The sequence below is a fragment of the Somniosus microcephalus genome, unplaced genomic scaffold, assembly GCF_052327205.1.
Source record: "Somniosus microcephalus isolate GS21.2 unplaced genomic scaffold, FLI_Smic_1.0 unresolved_chr7, whole genome shotgun sequence".
Taxonomy (NCBI): domain Eukaryota; kingdom Metazoa; phylum Chordata; class Chondrichthyes; order Squaliformes; family Somniosidae; genus Somniosus; species Somniosus microcephalus.
In genome coordinates this window covers 8,753,112-8,771,121 of record NW_028225185.1, presented here as the reverse complement: position 1 = coordinate 8,771,121, position 18,010 = coordinate 8,753,112, and positions in this window count along the sequence as shown.

Below are 18,010 nucleotides of genomic sequence, written 5' to 3'. Positions count from 1 at the left end.
CATTCATCTTCATCCCGCTCTTCCTGGGTTTCCTGCAAATCCTTCACTAATGACCTCATTTGTGATTTCAACACTTCCCCTTCCCTCGGGGATTGATTGATCGGGCTATTCAATCCTTCTACTGGAGCAGCTGTTTCAACATTCTGTTGTTCACATTGACGTGATTCAGCGTACTTTTGGCATCCCAGTAAAGTCTGTTTTGCAACGTCAGCTATTTCCCAAACTTTTGAGAGCTCCGAACTCCTTCCTGTTGAAGATTGAAGCTCGTGTTCAGATTGTTCCCATTGCAGAGTCTTTTCCCTCAGCATATGAAGGAGTTGGCTGACCGTTAACTCTTCCACGGGAACACTGTGGATCAGAGTCTTCTCCATTTCATCCACCTTTTCCTCCAATGCTTCCACCTTCTGTTCCTCTTGTACTTTGGCTTTCAGCGCTCAGAAAAGTTGCGCCCTGATGCTCTCTAGCTCATGTTCAGGGACCATTCTTACAGTCTCTGTGTTTCTTACAGTTTCCTTTTCTTCCACTGAAAGGATTCCCAGTTGAATCTGTTCTTCAAGTTGTTGAACCTCGGTCATTGCCGCCTCATATTTGTCTTGGGTTTCCTTCAATATTTTTATGAGTTCTTGAACATCTTGTCTTTCATGTTCTGCCATGTCTTTCACCTCTAATTTCTCATCTATGGATGGAACTTCTACCGATGAGTCTGTCTTGGCCTTGAGCTCATCAAGAATTTCCTGCAGCCTTTGGACTTCTTGCTCATGTTCAACCTTTAGTTGTTCATATGCTTCTACTGAAACTAGCTTTTCGGAGGCTGCCGAGTTAACCCCCTCCAGAATTATAGCCTGGGCCTGTTCATACTGTTCTTTCAACTTCTCACGCTCTGCTTGTAAGGAGTCGTAGAGAAGAACTGGAATAACACCCTGGCTTCCTGAAGATTCCTCTTCATTTGCTTCTTTCACAATTTCCTGTTGGAGTTCAGCCAAGGCTGCTATGCTATCTGCCTCTCGAAGTCTCACTGCCATCAAATCTTCTTTATTCTTGCAGTCTATCTCAGCCATTTTCCCTTTACTTTCATTTAACTGAGTGAGTAGTCCCTTATTCTGGGCTGAGAGATATTGCACCTTCTCATGTAGACCATAGCACTCCTTCTCTGCTCGACATAGCTGGTTACTGCTGATTTGGTTCTGTGTTTCAAGTTCCAACATCCTTTGCTTAGCTTCTTTCAGTTTCGGCCCTATAAGCTCCTCTTGCAACATGGCCACATTATTCACATCAGGTAAAGAAGCGTTTCTCTTTTCCATGTCCAAGATTTTTTTCTGCATATCTTTAAGTGCACACTGCGATTCAGCTTCTCTTAACCTTGCCTGCACTAGCTCCGTCTCCAATTGCAGAACAAAATCCTCAGTGTAGCGTGGTTTGCCTTTATGCTGTATCTCTAGATCATGCAAATATTCTAACTCCTGAACATCATAAGGGAGATGTGATCGGTACTTGGTCACGATGGCTCTATGGTCGCTCTTTGCTTGAGCTAGCTGCCTCTGCTGTCTTTCCAGGTTCTCCCATTCGGTGTCCCAGAACTTTTCCATTGTTTTCATCTCTTGTACGAGACGGTAACTCAACTGTTCTAATTGTTGTCGTACTTTGAAATAAGTTTGAGTCCGAGTTCGGTGTTCTTCCGTCGTGGATAAGTCCTTAACTTGAACAGGCTCAGAATTCTCTGTCAAACTGGAGTTCTGCTCTGAAGCTTTATTCTTCTCGGTAGCATAAGCCTTTATGCATGTCTTCGTTTTCTCCACCATAGTCGGCAAGTTCATTTTAGCCTTGTCTTCCATATTTGAGTTGGTCTTATCGTCATCCGTTTCAGAATCTGAGCTGATAGCTTGCACCGAGCCCTCACTCATTATGGCTTTTAGATAGTGCCATTCCATGTCTATTTTCTTGATCCACTCTCGTCCTAGAAGTGGTGGTCCTCCCTCAGATAATACGTACAAGTTCATTCTTGGGTGTTCTTTACCCCTATCTCTCACCTTGACTCTTATCTTCCCCATGGGGTATACCTTATGCCCCGTGTATATCTGCAATACGAACTTGGTATTTCTTAAGGGTATGTGAGAGAATATCCGGTGGTAGTCCCTTCGATTTATGACTGATAGAGCTGATCCAGTGTCCAACTCCATTCTTACTTGGACTCCAGCTATTTTTAGTATGACCCAGATAGTTTGTAGGTCAGCTTCCTTACTCACATTGTGAATTCTCAGACTACCCAGCTCCTGGCTGTTTGGGTCTGAGTCTGAATTCTGTTCGTCTGAACTCTTCTCAGCCACCTTGTGTACCTTGTTGTACTTTTCTTGTGGTGGCTTCCTTTGGTTGTTGGTCTTCTTCCCTGACCGGCATACCTTAGCGATGTGACCCAGTTTGCCACATTTCCTACATTCTTGGTTCTTAAACCAGCATTGATTCTGGTCGTGTGTTGTCTTCCCACAACGATAGCATTTTGTTGTACTTGAGGTAATTTGGTCCACCCCGAGTGCCGTCGCCTTTAGCTGCATTTCCGCCGTTCCTTTCGCTGCGGCTTCGTGCGATGCGGCTATAAGGACAGCCCTGTCAAGTATGAGGTCGTTCTCTTCGAGTAGTCGCTTTTGCGTCCCTTCCTTGGACAATCCGCATATGAACTTGTCTTGCAGTGCCTCTGTCAGATTCCCTCCGAACTGGCAGCATTTCGCTAGCCTACGCAGTTCGACCAAATATTCCGCGTTGCTTTCGTCTTTCCGTTGCGTTCTTGCATAGAATTTGAATCGTTCAGCCAACATCAACGGTGTGGGGTTCAAGTGGTCCTTCAGAACAGCCACAATCTCTTCGAAAGTCTGATCCGCCGGTTTAGCTGGTGCTAGTAGATGCTTCAAGAGCCCGTATGTCTTTGCGCCCATCGAGTTTAGCAATGTTATCGCTTTGTCGTCTTCCTCTATTTTGTTGGCTTCACAATAGATCTCGATGCGTTCCACGTACGTGGCCCAGTCTTCGATCTCAGAATTAAAATCGTTAATATTCCCTCGCTTCGGCATCTTCCTTCCTTGGGAGCAGCACAAGTATTTCTTTAAATTCTTATTTATTATTTATTTATTTCTAAGATGGCGGTTTTTCCCGCGAAAATGGCGGTTTCCCGCTCTTTCCTTCTCTCCCCGCCCCTTCAATGGCGGTTTCCCGCGTCTGTCGTCTTCTCCGCCTAATGGCGGCTTCCCGCGTTTCTTCCCTGGTGGTAGGGGTACGCTTTCCCCACAGCGGACAGGTTCAGCCGCTGGGCTGGCTTCCGCACAGCTCCCCTTACTCGGCTCTGCCTTTCTCTCCCACTCGCACGGCTCTACCGGCGCTGGGTACCCCCGTTCACGGAGAACAGATCAGCCGCTGGACTGGCTCTCGCGCAGTCTCTCTCCCCTTGCTCGGCTCTGTCTCTCTCTCCCACACGTTCAGCTCTACCGGCGCTGGGTACCCCGTTGGTGGAGAACAGTTCAGCCGCTGGACTGGCTCTCGCGCAGCCTCCTTTGGTCGGCTCTGCCTCTCCCACACGCCCGGCTCCCGTTCGCCTCCCAGCCCTCACGCAGTCCGGTGCTTCCCTCCCCGGCTGCGGCTGAGTTTCTCTCTTCCTGCGCCTGCTCCCGGTCTCAGCGCTTCGTGGCTTCGGTCGCTGCCCGGCTTTCCCGCCGATCGCGGTCTGGCTGTCTCACGACGCCGTTGGACCCGACTTTCCGTCCGGCTCCTTTCCCCCTCGACCGTGGTCGAGTGCACAGCCCTTATCCTCCGGATTTCGTTACACTTTCCCCTACTCACAGTCTCCGCGGCCGCCTTGTTTCCTGCTGATCGGCTCACTCCGCACCGTGGCAGAAGGGACAGTCAGTGCCTGTTGCTGATGGAAGCTTTTGTTGCTAAAGTCTTCTTCCTTTCTATTGCTGCAGCCTCGTGTTTTCTCCCAGCAGAACGACGAGGGCGGTTGCCTCTCTTCGACGCTCTTTAGTTGCTTTGGTAGTCTTGCCGCAGGGTACGATCGGACTCGTCGCCACTGTAAAGTCCGTGGGTTGTACGGTTAATAACGACACAGACTTCAGGAATAACAAACAAACAGGTCTTTACTATTCGAAGGTCAGGGCGAATCTGCCCAAGGAATCATGCCACAACACTTATATACCGGTGTGGTCACCGTCGGTATTACAGTATACAGAAGCCAAACAAGTAGTGCCACACCTAAAGTAGTTCTCTTAAAGGTGAACGGTTACATACAATAGTTCTCTTAAAGGTAGACGGGTACATACACTACAGGAGGGGCAGTACAGAGGGAGCGCCGCACTGTCGGAGGGGCGGTACTGAGAGAGCGCCGCACTGTCGGAGGGGCAGTACTGAGGGAGCGCCGCACTGTCGGAGGGGCAGTACTGAGGGAGCGCCGCACTGTCGGAGGGGCAGTACTGAGGGAGCGCCGCACTGTCGGAGGGGCGGTACTGAGGGAGCGCCGCCCTGTCGGAGGGGCAGTATTGAGGGAGCACCGCACTGTCAGAGGAGCGGTGCTGAGGGAGCAGCGCACTGTCGGAGGGGCGGTACTGAGGGAGCGCCGCACTGTCGGAGGGGCAGTACTGAGGGAGCGCCGCACTGTCGGAGGGGCAGTACTGAGGGAGCGCCGCACTGTCGGAGGGGCAGTACTGAGGGAGCGCCGCACTGTCAGAGGGGCGGTACTGAGGGAGCGCCGCACTGTCGGAGGGGCAGTACTGAGGGAGCACCGCACTGTCAGAGGAGCGGTGCTGAGGGAGCAGCGCACTGTCGGAGGGGCGGTACTGAGGGAGCGCCGCACTGTCGGAGGGGCAGTACTGAGGGAGCACCGCACTGTCAGAGGAGCGGTGCTGAGGGAGCAGCGCACTGTCGGAGGGGCGGTACTGAGTGAGCGCCGCACTGTCGGAGGTGCCGTCTTTCGGATGAGACATTAAATAACCCACGGCCACTATTGGAAGAAGAGCAGGGGGGAGTTCTCCCCGGTGTCCTGGGGCCAATATTCATCCCACAACCAACATCACTAAAAAAAAACTATTTAGCCATCATTGCTGTTTGTGGGAGCTTGCTGTGCGCAAATTGGCTGCCGCATGTCCTACATTTCAACAGTGACCATGCTTCAAAGGTACTTCATTGGGTGTGAAGCGCTGTGGGACGTGCCTGAGGTGGGGGAAGACGTGATGTGAATACACTTTATTTCTTCATATTGTTGCACAGTCTTGGCCTGCAGATAGGGAGGGGAGAGTTAACGAGAAGTGTTTGGAAAAGTCGGGGGCATTTTTTCACGTGTTGGGAGGTGGCGACTAAAGACAACGGAATGAGGATGTTCTGGGTTCTGTGCCGGGCAGTGTGTGAGTTGTGCAACAAAAGCTGGGGATTGGCATTTATTTACACAGCGCTTAAACATTGTGAAACATCCCAAGGTGCTTCACAGAAGCATTACCAGAGAAAATTTGGCACTTAAAGGAGCTATTCGGCCAGGTGAGGTAGGTTTCGAGGAGAGGCGGCGAGGTTTAGGGAGGGAATTCCAGAGCTCGGGGCCCCTGGCAGCTGAAGGCATGGCCGCCAATGGTGGGACGATGGAAATCGGGGGACGGGGGAGATGTCGGAGTCGGGACTCTCTCCGGTCTGTCTTCGTACCCTGTACGGCCCGCGCTGGGAATAGAAACATAGAAGATAGGAGCAGGAGTAGCTCATTCGGCCCCTCGAGCCTGTTCCGCCATTTAATGAGATCATGGCTGATCATCCAAATTCAGTACCCTGTCCCTGCCTTCTCCCCATATCCCTTGATCCCTTCAGCCTTAAGAAATATATCTAAGTCCTTCTTGAATATATTTAATAAGTTGGCCTCAACTGCCTTCTGTGGTAGAGAATTCCACAGGTTCACCACTCTCTGGGTGAAGAAATTCCTCCTCATCTCTGTCCTAAATGGCTTACCCCTTATCCTTAGACTGTGACCCCTGGTTCTGGACTCCCCCGCCATCGGGAACATCCTTCCTGCATCTAGTCTGTCTAGTCCTGTTAAAATTTTGTAAGTTTCAATGAGATCCCTCTCATTCTTCTAAACTCTAGCGAATATAAGCCTAATCGACCCAATCTCTCTTCATACGATTATTATCAGTCTGGTGAATCTTCGCTGCACTCCCTCCATGGCAAGAACATCCTTCCTCAGATAAGGCGACCAAAACTGCACAAAGTACTCAAGGTGTGGTCTCAACAAAGCCCTGTATAGCTGCAGCAAGACATCCTTGCTCCTGTACTCGAACCCTCTCGCTATGAAGGCCAACATACCATTTGCCTTCTTAACCGCCTGCTGCACCCGCATGCTTACCTTCAGTGACTGGTGCACAAGGACACCCAGGTCTCATTGCACTTCCCCTTTTCCCAATCTATTGTCGTTCAGATAATAATCTGTCTTCCTGTTTTGCCACCAAAGTGGATAACCTCGCATTTATCCACATTATACTGCATCTGCCATGCATCTGCCCAATCACCCAACCTGTCCAAATCATACTGGAGTTTCTCGGCATCCTCCTCACAGCACACACGCCCACCCAGCTTTGTGTCATCTGCAAACTTGGAGATATTACATCTAGTTCGCTTGCCTAGATCATTAATATATATTGTGAATAGCTGGGGTCCTAGCACCGATCCCTGCGGTACCCCACTAGTCACTGCCTGCTACTCGGAAAAAGACCCGTTTATTCCAACTCTTTGCTTCCTGTCTGCCAACCAGTTCTCTATCCAAGTCAGTACCTTGCCCCCAAACCCATGTGATTTAACTTTGCACGCTGGTCTCTTATGCGGGACCTTATCGAAAGCCTCCTGAAAGTCCAAATACACCACATCCACTGGTTCTCCCTTATCTATTCTACCATTTACATCCTCAAAAAATTCCAGTAGATTAAGCAAGCACGATTTACCGTTTGTAAATCCATGTTGACTTTGCCCGATCCTGTCACTGTTTTCCAAGTGCTCTGCTATTACATCTATATATATAAAATGGTCCATCTGTCTTTCCGTCTTTCCGTCTGTCTTTCCGTCTGTCTTTCCGTCTGCCTGTCCGGCTATACAATCAAAAGTTATAGAGCGTACCTACACATATGTTATATCAAAAGAAAGCTTATCATTAGGGGACTCTCATAGGCATATTTACTTTTTGGTCAGACAAAAATTGTTCTGACAGTATACAAAAAAGGTTAAAAAAACGGCAACATTCCGCTCATTAGCGTTGAGTGACGTGATGGTTGACCAATCATACGGGGATTAACCTGATGGTTGACCAATCGGTGCATCACGGGGTCGTTTCATTGCGTGTGTGGACGGGCCTAATCCTTCTGAGCTGAGGTGAGTGGCCGCCATCTTGATTCCTAACTCTTCATTTATTTTTCCCACTTTCTGCGTGTTTATTTTCAAATATAGATATCCAGCAAAAAAAAGTTGTTTTTAAAACACAATTAAATTGTTTTTAAAAAAAGTTAATTAATTTGTAAATATTTTTTCTAACCTCATTAATTTTCCTACCTTTCACCGTTTTTTTTCCTCTTGACTCGCTACCTCCGCCGGGCGCCGCAACCTTCCAGGGTTACCCCGCCTGCAGGCCTCGAAGCCTCTGCCTCTCCTCCCCAGCCACACTCAAGCTAGGCACCTCCCATCCCGCTCAACAAGCGGCCCGCAATCGCCGCCATCTTTGTAAAGGCTGGCGGGCGGCTCTGAGCTGAGCGTAGCCACCGCCGCCATCTTTGTAAAGGCTGGTGGGACGGCACGGAGCTCCGCGGAGCCATCGCCGGTGCTGGGCTTGGAAGCTTTGTGGCCTGCGGCCGAACGGTGGCTGCGGAGCTCGGGCTGCCCGGGGCGCTGCGCTCGGCTGAGCCATGTCAGTGCGGGTGCCCGAGGCCCCGGGGCCTAGCCTTCTCCAACCGCCGGCAGCGCAACTCTCAACAGTGGCAGAGGGGAGAGGGTCTGCTGGCTCCCCCCTCCCCTTCCCCCCTCCTCCCCCCTCCTTCCCCCACACCCCCTTTCCTCCACACCCCCTTCCCACACCCCTTGCCCCCCTTCCCCCCTCCCACCCCCTTCCCTCCCCTCCCACCTTCCCTCCCCACCCCCCCTTCCCCCCCCTTCACCCCCCCTTTCCCCCACCCCCTTTCCCCCCCACGCCCCCTTCCCCCCACCCCCCTTTCCCCCACCCCCCCTTCCCCCCAACCCCCCACCCCACCCCCTTCCCCCACCCCCTTCCCCTACCCCCCCTTCCCCACCCCCCTTCCCCCACCCTCCCCTTCCCCACCTCTTTCCCCTTTCTCTCCTTCCCTCTCTCTCCTTCCCTCTCTGTCTCTCTCTCTCCTTCCCTCTCTCTGTCTCTCTCTCCCTCTCTCTCTCTGTCTCTCTCTCCCTCTCTCTGTCTCTCTCTCATTCCCTCTCTCTTTCTCTCTCCTTCCCTCTCTCTCTCTCCTTCGCTCTCTGTCTCTCTCTCCTTCCCTCTCTCTCTCTCTCCTTCCCTCTCTCTCTCTCCTTCCCTCTCTCTCTCCTTCCCTCTGATATCGATGTTGGAGGGAGGGGGGGAGAGGAGAAGGAGGAGGAGGGGGGAGAGAGGAGGAGGAGGGGGGAGAGGAGAAGGAGGAGGAGGGGGGAGAGAGGAGGAGGAGGGAGGAGAAGGAGGAGGAGGAGGGGGGAGAGAGGAGGAGGAGAGGGAAGAGAGGAGCAGGAGGGGGGAGAGAGGAGGAGGAGGGGGAGAGGAGAAGGAGGAGGAGGGGGAGAGAGGAAGAGGAGAGGGGAGAGAGGAGGAGGAGAGGGAAGAGAGGAGCAGGAGGGGTGAGAGAGGAGGAGGAGGGGGGAGAGAGAGGAGGGGGCAAGGAGGAGCGGGGAGAGAGGGGGAGGGGGGAGGGAGTCGGGGTTTCATCAAAAAGTCACAGAAACGGATACAGATTTATTGGCATCATTCGAACAACCAGCAAAGATTCAGCATCAAACTATGTCTGAGTTTCTACTTCACACAGGTGGTCAGAAGCTGCAACGTAAGACTTCAAGCATTACTAACCACACCCTGGATCCCAAATATTAACCAGAATTATATTGAATGTTAGAAGTATTTTAAAGTACATAAAATTTAAATGTGGAACAAGTAACAGTATTTTGAAATTATTAAATCGCAGATTAAAAGCCTTAAGAAAGTGGCTCCTGATTCCTCTGGTCAGAGGGTAGCTGGCTTCATTGTCCTATAACACAGTCATCGCAATATAACCCACGGTCACCGCGGCTGGGCTCTAAGTCCAAGCCCTTCCCTGCGGTCTCAACCTTCCCGCCGACCTCACAAAATGGCGGCCGCCCTTCTTCACCCGCCGGGCTCTGAGTCCAGCCCCTTCCCTCACTCTCACCTTCCCTCTCTCTCTGTGTCTCTCTCTCCTTCCCTCTCTCTCTCTCTCTCCTCCCCCCCTCTCTCTCTCTCTCCTTCCCCCCCAGTCTCTCTCTCTCTCTTCTTCCCCCAGTCTCTCTCTTCCCCCCAGTCTCTCTCTTCTCCCCCCAGTCTCTCTCTCTCTCTTTTCCAACAACAACATGCCCTCAAAAAACCCTCGGCACCGCCGGGCACTCCAGCTATCTATCTATATATATAAAAGAGTTTGTCTCTCTGTCTGTTTGTCTGTCTGTTTGTCTGTCTGTCCGGCTATACAATCAAAAGTTATAGAGTGTACCTACACGCATGTTATATCAAAACAAAGCTTATTATTAGGGGAGTCTCATAGGCATCTTTACTTTTTGGTCAGACAAAAATTGTTCGGACAGTATACAAAAAACGTTCAGAAATCCTCAAAACTCCGCTCATTAGCGGTTGACCAATCCTACCTCTCATTAGCGTTGAGTGACGTGCTGGTTCACCAATCCTACAGTTCAGTGACCTGATGGTTGACCAATCGCTGCATCACGGGCGGGACCTAATCCTCCAGTTTCCCGAAACTTCGCCGCCATTTTTTTCATCCCCACAGCCACAGCACCAGCCAAACAAACCCCCACATTGCGGCTCCGGGAGCGGCAGGTCAGTTTACACACAGCGGGCGGGGGAGCAGCAGCGGCTGGCCGTCAACCGCGCCACCCGCGGGGGAGCTCAGCTGGGGTCCGTTTCGGCCCGAGAGCTCGGCCGGGCCTGAAGCGCTAGGCCCCGCACGGCCGGTATCATAACTGCACCGGGCCTCAGGCGCTAGGCAGTGAGAGGGGACGGAGGGACAGAGAGAGGGGGAGGGAGGGGAGGTGTAGAAGTGCCTTTCTTCTGAGCTCTGGGTAATGACTCAATACACACTTGGATTCGTCAGACGGACAGGCCTTTTATTTCACTTCTTGCAAGGGGAATCAGCACCTCTACTCAAGGGGTGAGGCTACTATTCCAATGATACAGCGTAAGCGTTCCATATTTATACAGTGTAACAAACAAGTTTGATTGACATTCCTTTGTTCCTCTATCAGGATACATTTTAGATTAATCATCAGGTCTTATGACATATTGACAGAAGGATCCTGGACACATAAGTCAACCGTTAATCTATAACAGGGCATGAATCATGTAACCGGAGGTCCTCTTTAATCTTAATCATGTATTGGGAAGCTAGGTTTGCTTACGGTCACAAGTTGTCAGGTCACTGGTTACTTCAAAGGAACCCATTGTTTCACTTCTACATTCTCATTAGGTGGGCAGACATCTGTTCTTGGCTGTAATCTAAGTACGTGCAATAGCTCTAGTTACACATCGACTCTTGACTGGTGTCAAGTCTGAAAACTTTTACCCAGCAAGCACCTGAAATTAACCCCTTATAATATGTAGATTTCCTCATTCCCCCCTTTTGTCCTTTCTAAGGACAATCTATTTCGCTAAGTTTAAGAAATTCTACATCAAAGGTCTCACCCTTAATATCCTCATATTCAGACATCATTGGTACTGGAGGAGTTGACGTTAATAAGGAAAGGACTTTTGTACACAATAATTTTAAACAACCAATCAATAAACTAATTAAAATTATCATCACAATTGCGATTAAGGCTTCCAAAATTTGCTTTCCTAGTGCTCCTCCCCACCCTGAAATCCAATCCCACATGGACCACTGTTCAGGTTGACGTAGTTTCTTTACGGCCTCCCTTATGTGGTTTACCAGGTTGGTGATATTTTCTGAGCTATCTGGAATATAGGTGCAACATTCGGTTTTTATGATTGCACATGTGCCCCCTTCTTTTGCCAACAAATAGTCCAGAGCCATGCGGTTTTGTAAGGCAACAGTGCGCAAAGCCACCATTTCTGCGTTTACATCACTAAGAGCATCAGCAGTATCATTGGCTATTTTTTCCAACACTGCTGCCATGTTTATAGATTCTCTTGCTAACTTCCCTGTTCCATACCAGGGAAATGCTATAGCAAAGAACCTTTCAGTTTCTGTAATGGCTTGTTTTACTCGTGTCCCAGGGTGGCTATCCAAAGATGAAATATATGATGTATATAGGGCACTACATATCCCAAGTAACATGACCCAGTCCAATTTTGTGGTAACCAAGGGTATGCTCTATGCCCACAGATGAAATAGGTGTTATTATAGGCTTCAAATTTGTTCCATATCTGGTGCATCATTCCTATTCCTTGTTCTCCTTCCCAGGTTTTTCTACTAGTCAAATTTTGTACTGTGGACAGGTTCCACCGTCCCCAATAGGGCCATTCGACTGCACCCGGTGGTTTAGTAGTAGTTTTAGTACATTTGCACTCACTCCATCCAACCATCAATCCTTCTCCATTGTCGTTTACCAGACAGACTTCTCCTTTTGTTTTGTAAAGAAATCACTGTTTAAAAGTACACATTCTTCTATGCATGGTTTGCCCTTCAGGGGATCTGGGTAAATCAATATGGCAGTTTCAATTATCGTTAACAAAAGGAACAGTCTTATTAGAGTCCAAATCCAGTTCATCTTGACAGTGTATCGTCTTCAACTGATGCCTTCTTACAATGGGACGCGTGTATCCATGTTGGTCGCTCCTTTACTTTTACAGCGGTGTTTGTGGTCAGGAGTACTTGGAAGGGTCCCTCAAATCTGGGTTGAAGGCCATTCTTTCACTTGAGGATTTTTATGTAGACCTTATCTCCTGGCTCGAAAGTATGGCACTTTCCTTCAGCGGGATCGACCTGGGCGTCTTTTACCTGTTGATGGAAACTAGAAATGCATTTGGTTAGTGCAATACAATAACTCAACATATCTTCCTCCATTTTATGAATGTCCATTTGTTTAGCTGTTAAAGGTGCCGAAAAGGGCAATCTTCGTGGTCTTCCCATGACGATCTCGTGAGGCGACAATCCTGTAGTTCTGTTGGTAGCAGACCGCATTGTCATTAAAGCTATGGGTAACAGATCAACACGGTGGCATAGTGGTTAGCACTGTTGCCTCACAGCGCCAGGGACCCGGGTTCGAATCCGGCCTCGGGTGACTGTCTGTGTGGAGTTTGCACATTCTCCCCGTGTTTGCGTGGGTTTCCTCCGGGTGCTCCGGTTTCCTCCCACAGTCCAAAAATGTGCGGGTTAGGTTGATTGGCTATGATAAATTGACCCTTAGTGTTAGGGGGATTAAATACGTGGGGTTACAGGGATAGGGTGGGATATGTGTTGGTGTAGGGGTTACGGGGATCAGGTGGGATATGTGTCGGTGCAGGCTCGATGGGCCGAAATGGCCTCTATCTGCACTGTGGGGTTTCTGTGATTTCTGTGAACCCATTTAAGTCCAGTTTCTTTACACAGTTTTGCAAGCTTGTTTTTCAGCATCCCGTTATATCTTTCCACTAGTTCAGCCGACTGTGGATGATAACTGCAATGGAGGTGCTGGTTAATCTGTAAGGCTTTGCATAGTTCCTTAATCACTGTTCCTGTAAAATGGGACCCTCTGTCACTTGACAGTTTTGCTGGTATCCCAAAGCGAGGCACAATGTCCTTCAATAAACATTTAGCAACAGTGGTAGCGTCATTCTTTCTGCAAGGAAAAGCTTCAATCCATCTTGAAAACATATCAATAATAACTAATACATATTTAACGCTCATACATACAGGTAGTTCAATAAAATCCATTTGCAAGTGTACAAAAGGACCCATGGGGTTTGGATGGGATGCGGGCTGTACCTTCTTCATTTTTTTTTTTCCTGCATTCATGGTCTGGCAGATAATACAATTTTCACAAATTTGTTTTGCCAATTTTGAGATTCCTGGTGCATACCAGGTCTTGAGGATATAGTCCGCCATCCCCCCTTTGCCCGCATGGGTGAATTTATGAACACATCGGGCAATTGGTGATAGTAATGATTTGGGTGCCACCATGCGGCCGTCATGATGAACCCATAAGCCGTCAGTGTTTTTAAAACAATGATTAACAACCCATTCCTTTACTTCATCAGAACTGGCCCTATCTTGATGGGTCAGCACATCATCTAAGGACAGGGGCTGCAGTATCTCTGGCTTTTCCCTAATAGGGAAGGCTGAAACTTGTCGTTCAGTACTTGATATAGCTACTGACTTAGCAGCGCTATCTGCAGCAGCGTTTCCAAGCGCAACCTCGTCCAAATGCCCCGTGTGCGCTTGGCACTTAATAATTGCAATCTGTTTACATCTCTGAATAGCTAGTAAAAGATTTTGCACTTCTTGTGCATTTTTAATCTGGGTTCCCGAGGAAGTCAGGTAACCGCGAATTTTCCAAATTTATCATGCTCATGTCCAATAGTGGTCTGGTTATTTCTAAATAGTTCAATATCCATTGTCTACAATAGCCAGTCATTCCTAGAAAATGCTTCATTTCTCTTTTAATTTTTGGCAACGATGTGTTGCAAACGACCTTTATTCTATCCGGCGTTAACTCCCTGTTTTAACAATGATTCCATCACTGGCTCAATTCCTTTTTCTGCTTTCTCTGACAATGGATACTGTGACCTTTTGGGTAATGGTACAGCTGGATTAATTGTAACTTTATAGGGCTGTGCAGTCTAATAGTTAGGAGGTATTTTAAATTTAAAAACGGCTGATAATCTTGTCCTGTTTTGTCATAGGCCATGCAGTGCAATTTTGAATGCCATTTCCCTAGTTTCAGGGATTCCTGGTATTGTTTTATGGAGCTTGTAACGAATCCCCACGCTCCTAACAGACTGACAAGTTTGGGACTCAAACTTGGGTCGGCAATTTCCCATGCGTAAAGAACAGGGTGTTTTATTTCTGTTACTGGGTACGCATATGCCTTATCTACTTGGATTTCTACCGTTACTCCTGATGGGGAGCAAATGATTGTAGCATTCATTTTGCACAGCAAGTCTCTTCCACATAAATTCATAGAGACATCTCCTGATAACAGAAAGGAGCGTTCTTCCTCAAATTCTTCTACTTTTACTGTGAGGGGAGTCGATTGATTCAAGCGTTGTAGTATTCCAGCCAATCCAGCTATCGGGGTCTTTTTCCCATTAATAGGCATTCCTTCAGAATATCCTTTCCCTAACACCGAAAAGGTTGCTCCTGTATCTACTAAAATGACATAGGTCTCCCAGCTATTTGCATTTTAATTTCAGGTTCGCTGCGTGAATTTAAAGAAACAACCGGCATTTGGTGGTCTATGGCGCCTGGGGCTGCTGGTGTCAGTCAGTAATTCTGATCTCTATTTCTCCTAAATCCCTGTCCGTTTGTAGGGTAACCTCCTGACTAGTCCGAAAAAGGGTTATGGACAGTGAAATTAGGACCTTTATTCTCTAACGGAGGTCCATTATTGGAGGTTTTGTTCTGACGATTTTTCGCAGGACATTGGTTTGCCCAATGTCCGGGTTGTCCGCAATTGTAACAATTACCAGATCGTCCATACCCTCTTACTCTACCACGTCTTCCTCTATATTCCCCTCTATTCATTCTTCTATAGTTACCTTGTTATCCTACCATAATAGAGGAGAAAGGTGTTTCTTCGGGGTAATTAATTTTTTTTTCTTCTGACTCAACAAACATAGAGGCAGTCTTTTTATCTGGCTGTTCTCTATTTCTCTCTTGTCCGTTAAACATTCCTCGAGGCAAGTAATTCTTTCTATGTTAAATGAACCATCTGAGGGAAAGGGTCTAGTCTTATTTACAGTCCATTTGGACCAATTTGGTAGGTGATCAATGGATGATTGACCAGTTCTTTAACATAAAGGCTGCTGGCGTGCCTTTCTCGGGTGGCTTACTGGTGCTAGCACCCATTTTAGCAGCTTAAATGGTTCACTTAAAACAATCTAAACTCCTGTGACAATCCGTGATCTGCGTTGTACGCCCCTACAGATCAGATTAATAAACTATACATACGTATCAAAATTACAGTCACATCCAATCTTCTTGGTCTTTACTTCAAATCAGTGTCACAAAGTCCTTGACCATTTGTCACTCCGAGTGCCTTTAGAGTTTCGGCGCCTACTTTATGGTCCCGGCCTTCACGTGGGGCATTTGCCCTCTTAATAACCGGCCCGAGGCTAGGCGACTGAAACTCAGCACTTCCCGACTGAATTTAGTCAACTGACTGCAACAAGGTTTTTTTTTTAAATTTACAACACATTAAGACATATCCTAATGCTTTAAAACTCGAGGGTTCTCAACCCTCGTGGAAGGTATTTCTAACTGGGGAAAATACTGAATCCACAATAGCTTAGTGGATCATGTAAAAGACATCACTATTTTCTCAACCATACATTCCGCCGCGGGACTCACTTCCCCGGCTTGGGTCTTTTCCAACCCCTTCTGCAGTTTTTTTTTCAGCTTAAATATTTTAGTTAAAACATGCAACAATTCCGTAACACTCTATGATCTGCGTGGGACGCCTCTACAGATCAGACATGACTAAACATTAATACATATGACAATAAACAATAAACAATACACTTGTTAAACAACAACTAAAGTGTTACTAAATCCCCAACCTATGCAGCCTTACTGGACGAAGTTGATTGATAATAACAAGTAGTTAAATACTCACTCTCATAAACATTAAACATTGACACTGTGTTTCAGACAATCGCCCACTCTTCCTCCCTCTACCCTACTCCCTTTAGCCAAATTTTTAGCAAAAAGGGCCTTCAATTTGTCCCAACTAACTTCACCCACTCTCTCTCCTTCTACCCTACTCCCTTTATGGAACCTTGCTAGTTCAATTTCCAGTAAATCGCTAGCTCCTTAGTTAATCAAATTCCTGACTTAACCTTCTCTCTCTGGTACCTTTACTTCAGCGCTTCCTACAGTCCTTTTCTGCATGATCCTGTTCGCGGGGCGTCAGCGCCTCATGGCTGATCCTCTGTTCCGTTTCTGAAAGGGAAGCAGTCACAACGGCAGTTTAACCTCCGAACCTTGTGAGTCAATTACCCGATGGCAGTACTGTCCAATGGAATAAACAGACTATGCGCAGCTATGCTTCTGGCAGGGAAAGTCCCAAAAATGTGGCAAAACACCACCTTCGGCCGATGGGATTTTCCTAACTGAGCAACGTACTCGGCGTCTGTTAACTCACCAATTGGTACAGCAAGCCATCTCGGTGGAACCTCCAAATTGAAGAAGTGCCTTTCTTCTTAGCTCTGGGTAATGACCCAATACACACTTGGATTCGTCAGACGGACAGGCCTTTTATTTCACTTCTTGCAAGGGGAATCAGCACCTCTACTCAAGGGGTGAGGCTATTATTCCAATGATACAGCGTAAGCATTCCATATTTATACAGTGTAACAAACAAGTTTGATTGACATTCCTTTGTTCCTCTATCAGGATACATTTTAGGTTAATCATCAGGTCTTATGACATATTGACAGAAGGATCCTGGACACATAAGTCAACCGTTAATCTATAACAGGGCATGAATCGTGTAACCGGAGGTCCTCTTTAATCTTAATCATGTATTGGGAAGCTAGGTTTGCTTACGGTCACAAGTTGTCAGGTCACTGGTTACTTCAAAGGAACCCATTGTTTCACTTCTACATTCTCATTAGGTGGGCAGACATCTGTTCTTGGCTGTAATCTAAGTACGTGCAATAGCTCTAGTTACACATCGACTCTTGACCGGTGTCAAGTCTGAAAACTTTTACCCAGCAAGCACCTGAAATTAACCCCTTATAATATGTAGATTTCCTCATTGGGAGGGGAGGGAGGGAGAGGAGAGGGGGAGGGAGCGACAGAGAGAGGGGACAGACAGGGGCAGGGAGACCGCGTGGCCCAAAATTGCCCTGGCAACGCCGGGCACCCCCAGCTAGTCTCTATATATATAAAAGGATGGTGTCTGTCCATCTGTCTGTCTGTATGTATGTCTGTCTGTCTGTCCGCTATACACTCAAAAGTTATAGAGCGTACCTACACATATGTTATATCAAAAGAAAGCTGATGATCAGGGGAGTGTCATAGGCATATTTACTTTTTGGTCAGACAAAAATTGTTCGGACAGTATATAAAAAACTTTCAAAAATCCGCTCATTAGCGGTTCACCAATCCTACCGCTCATTAGCGTTGACTGACGTGATGGTTGACCAATCCTACAGTTCAGTGACCTGATGGTTGACCAATTGGTGTGTCACAGGGGGCGTTTCATTCTGTGTGTGGGCGGGCCTAATCCTGCAGCCTCCCGAAATGTCGCCGCCATTTTTTTAATACCGACAGCGACAGCACCAGCACAACAAACCCCCACATTGTGGCTCCGGCACAGTATCCCACTCCCGGCCCACCGGAGTGGGAGGTGAGTTGGGCTCACTCGGGCCGGGCCGGGCCTGACAACCGCTCGGCCTGAGACACAGAGCGGGGGAGCGGCAGCGGCCGGCCGTCAACTGCGCGGCCCTGTAAACTGCCGTTCTACAAAAAAGCCTAGGCAACGCCGAGCCCCCCCAGCTAGTCTTTTATAATGGACCATAGCATTTTCCCCACTACCGATGTCAGGCTTACTGAAGCGCTGTGGGACGTACCTGAGGTGGGGGAAGGCGTGATATGAATGCACTTTATTTCTT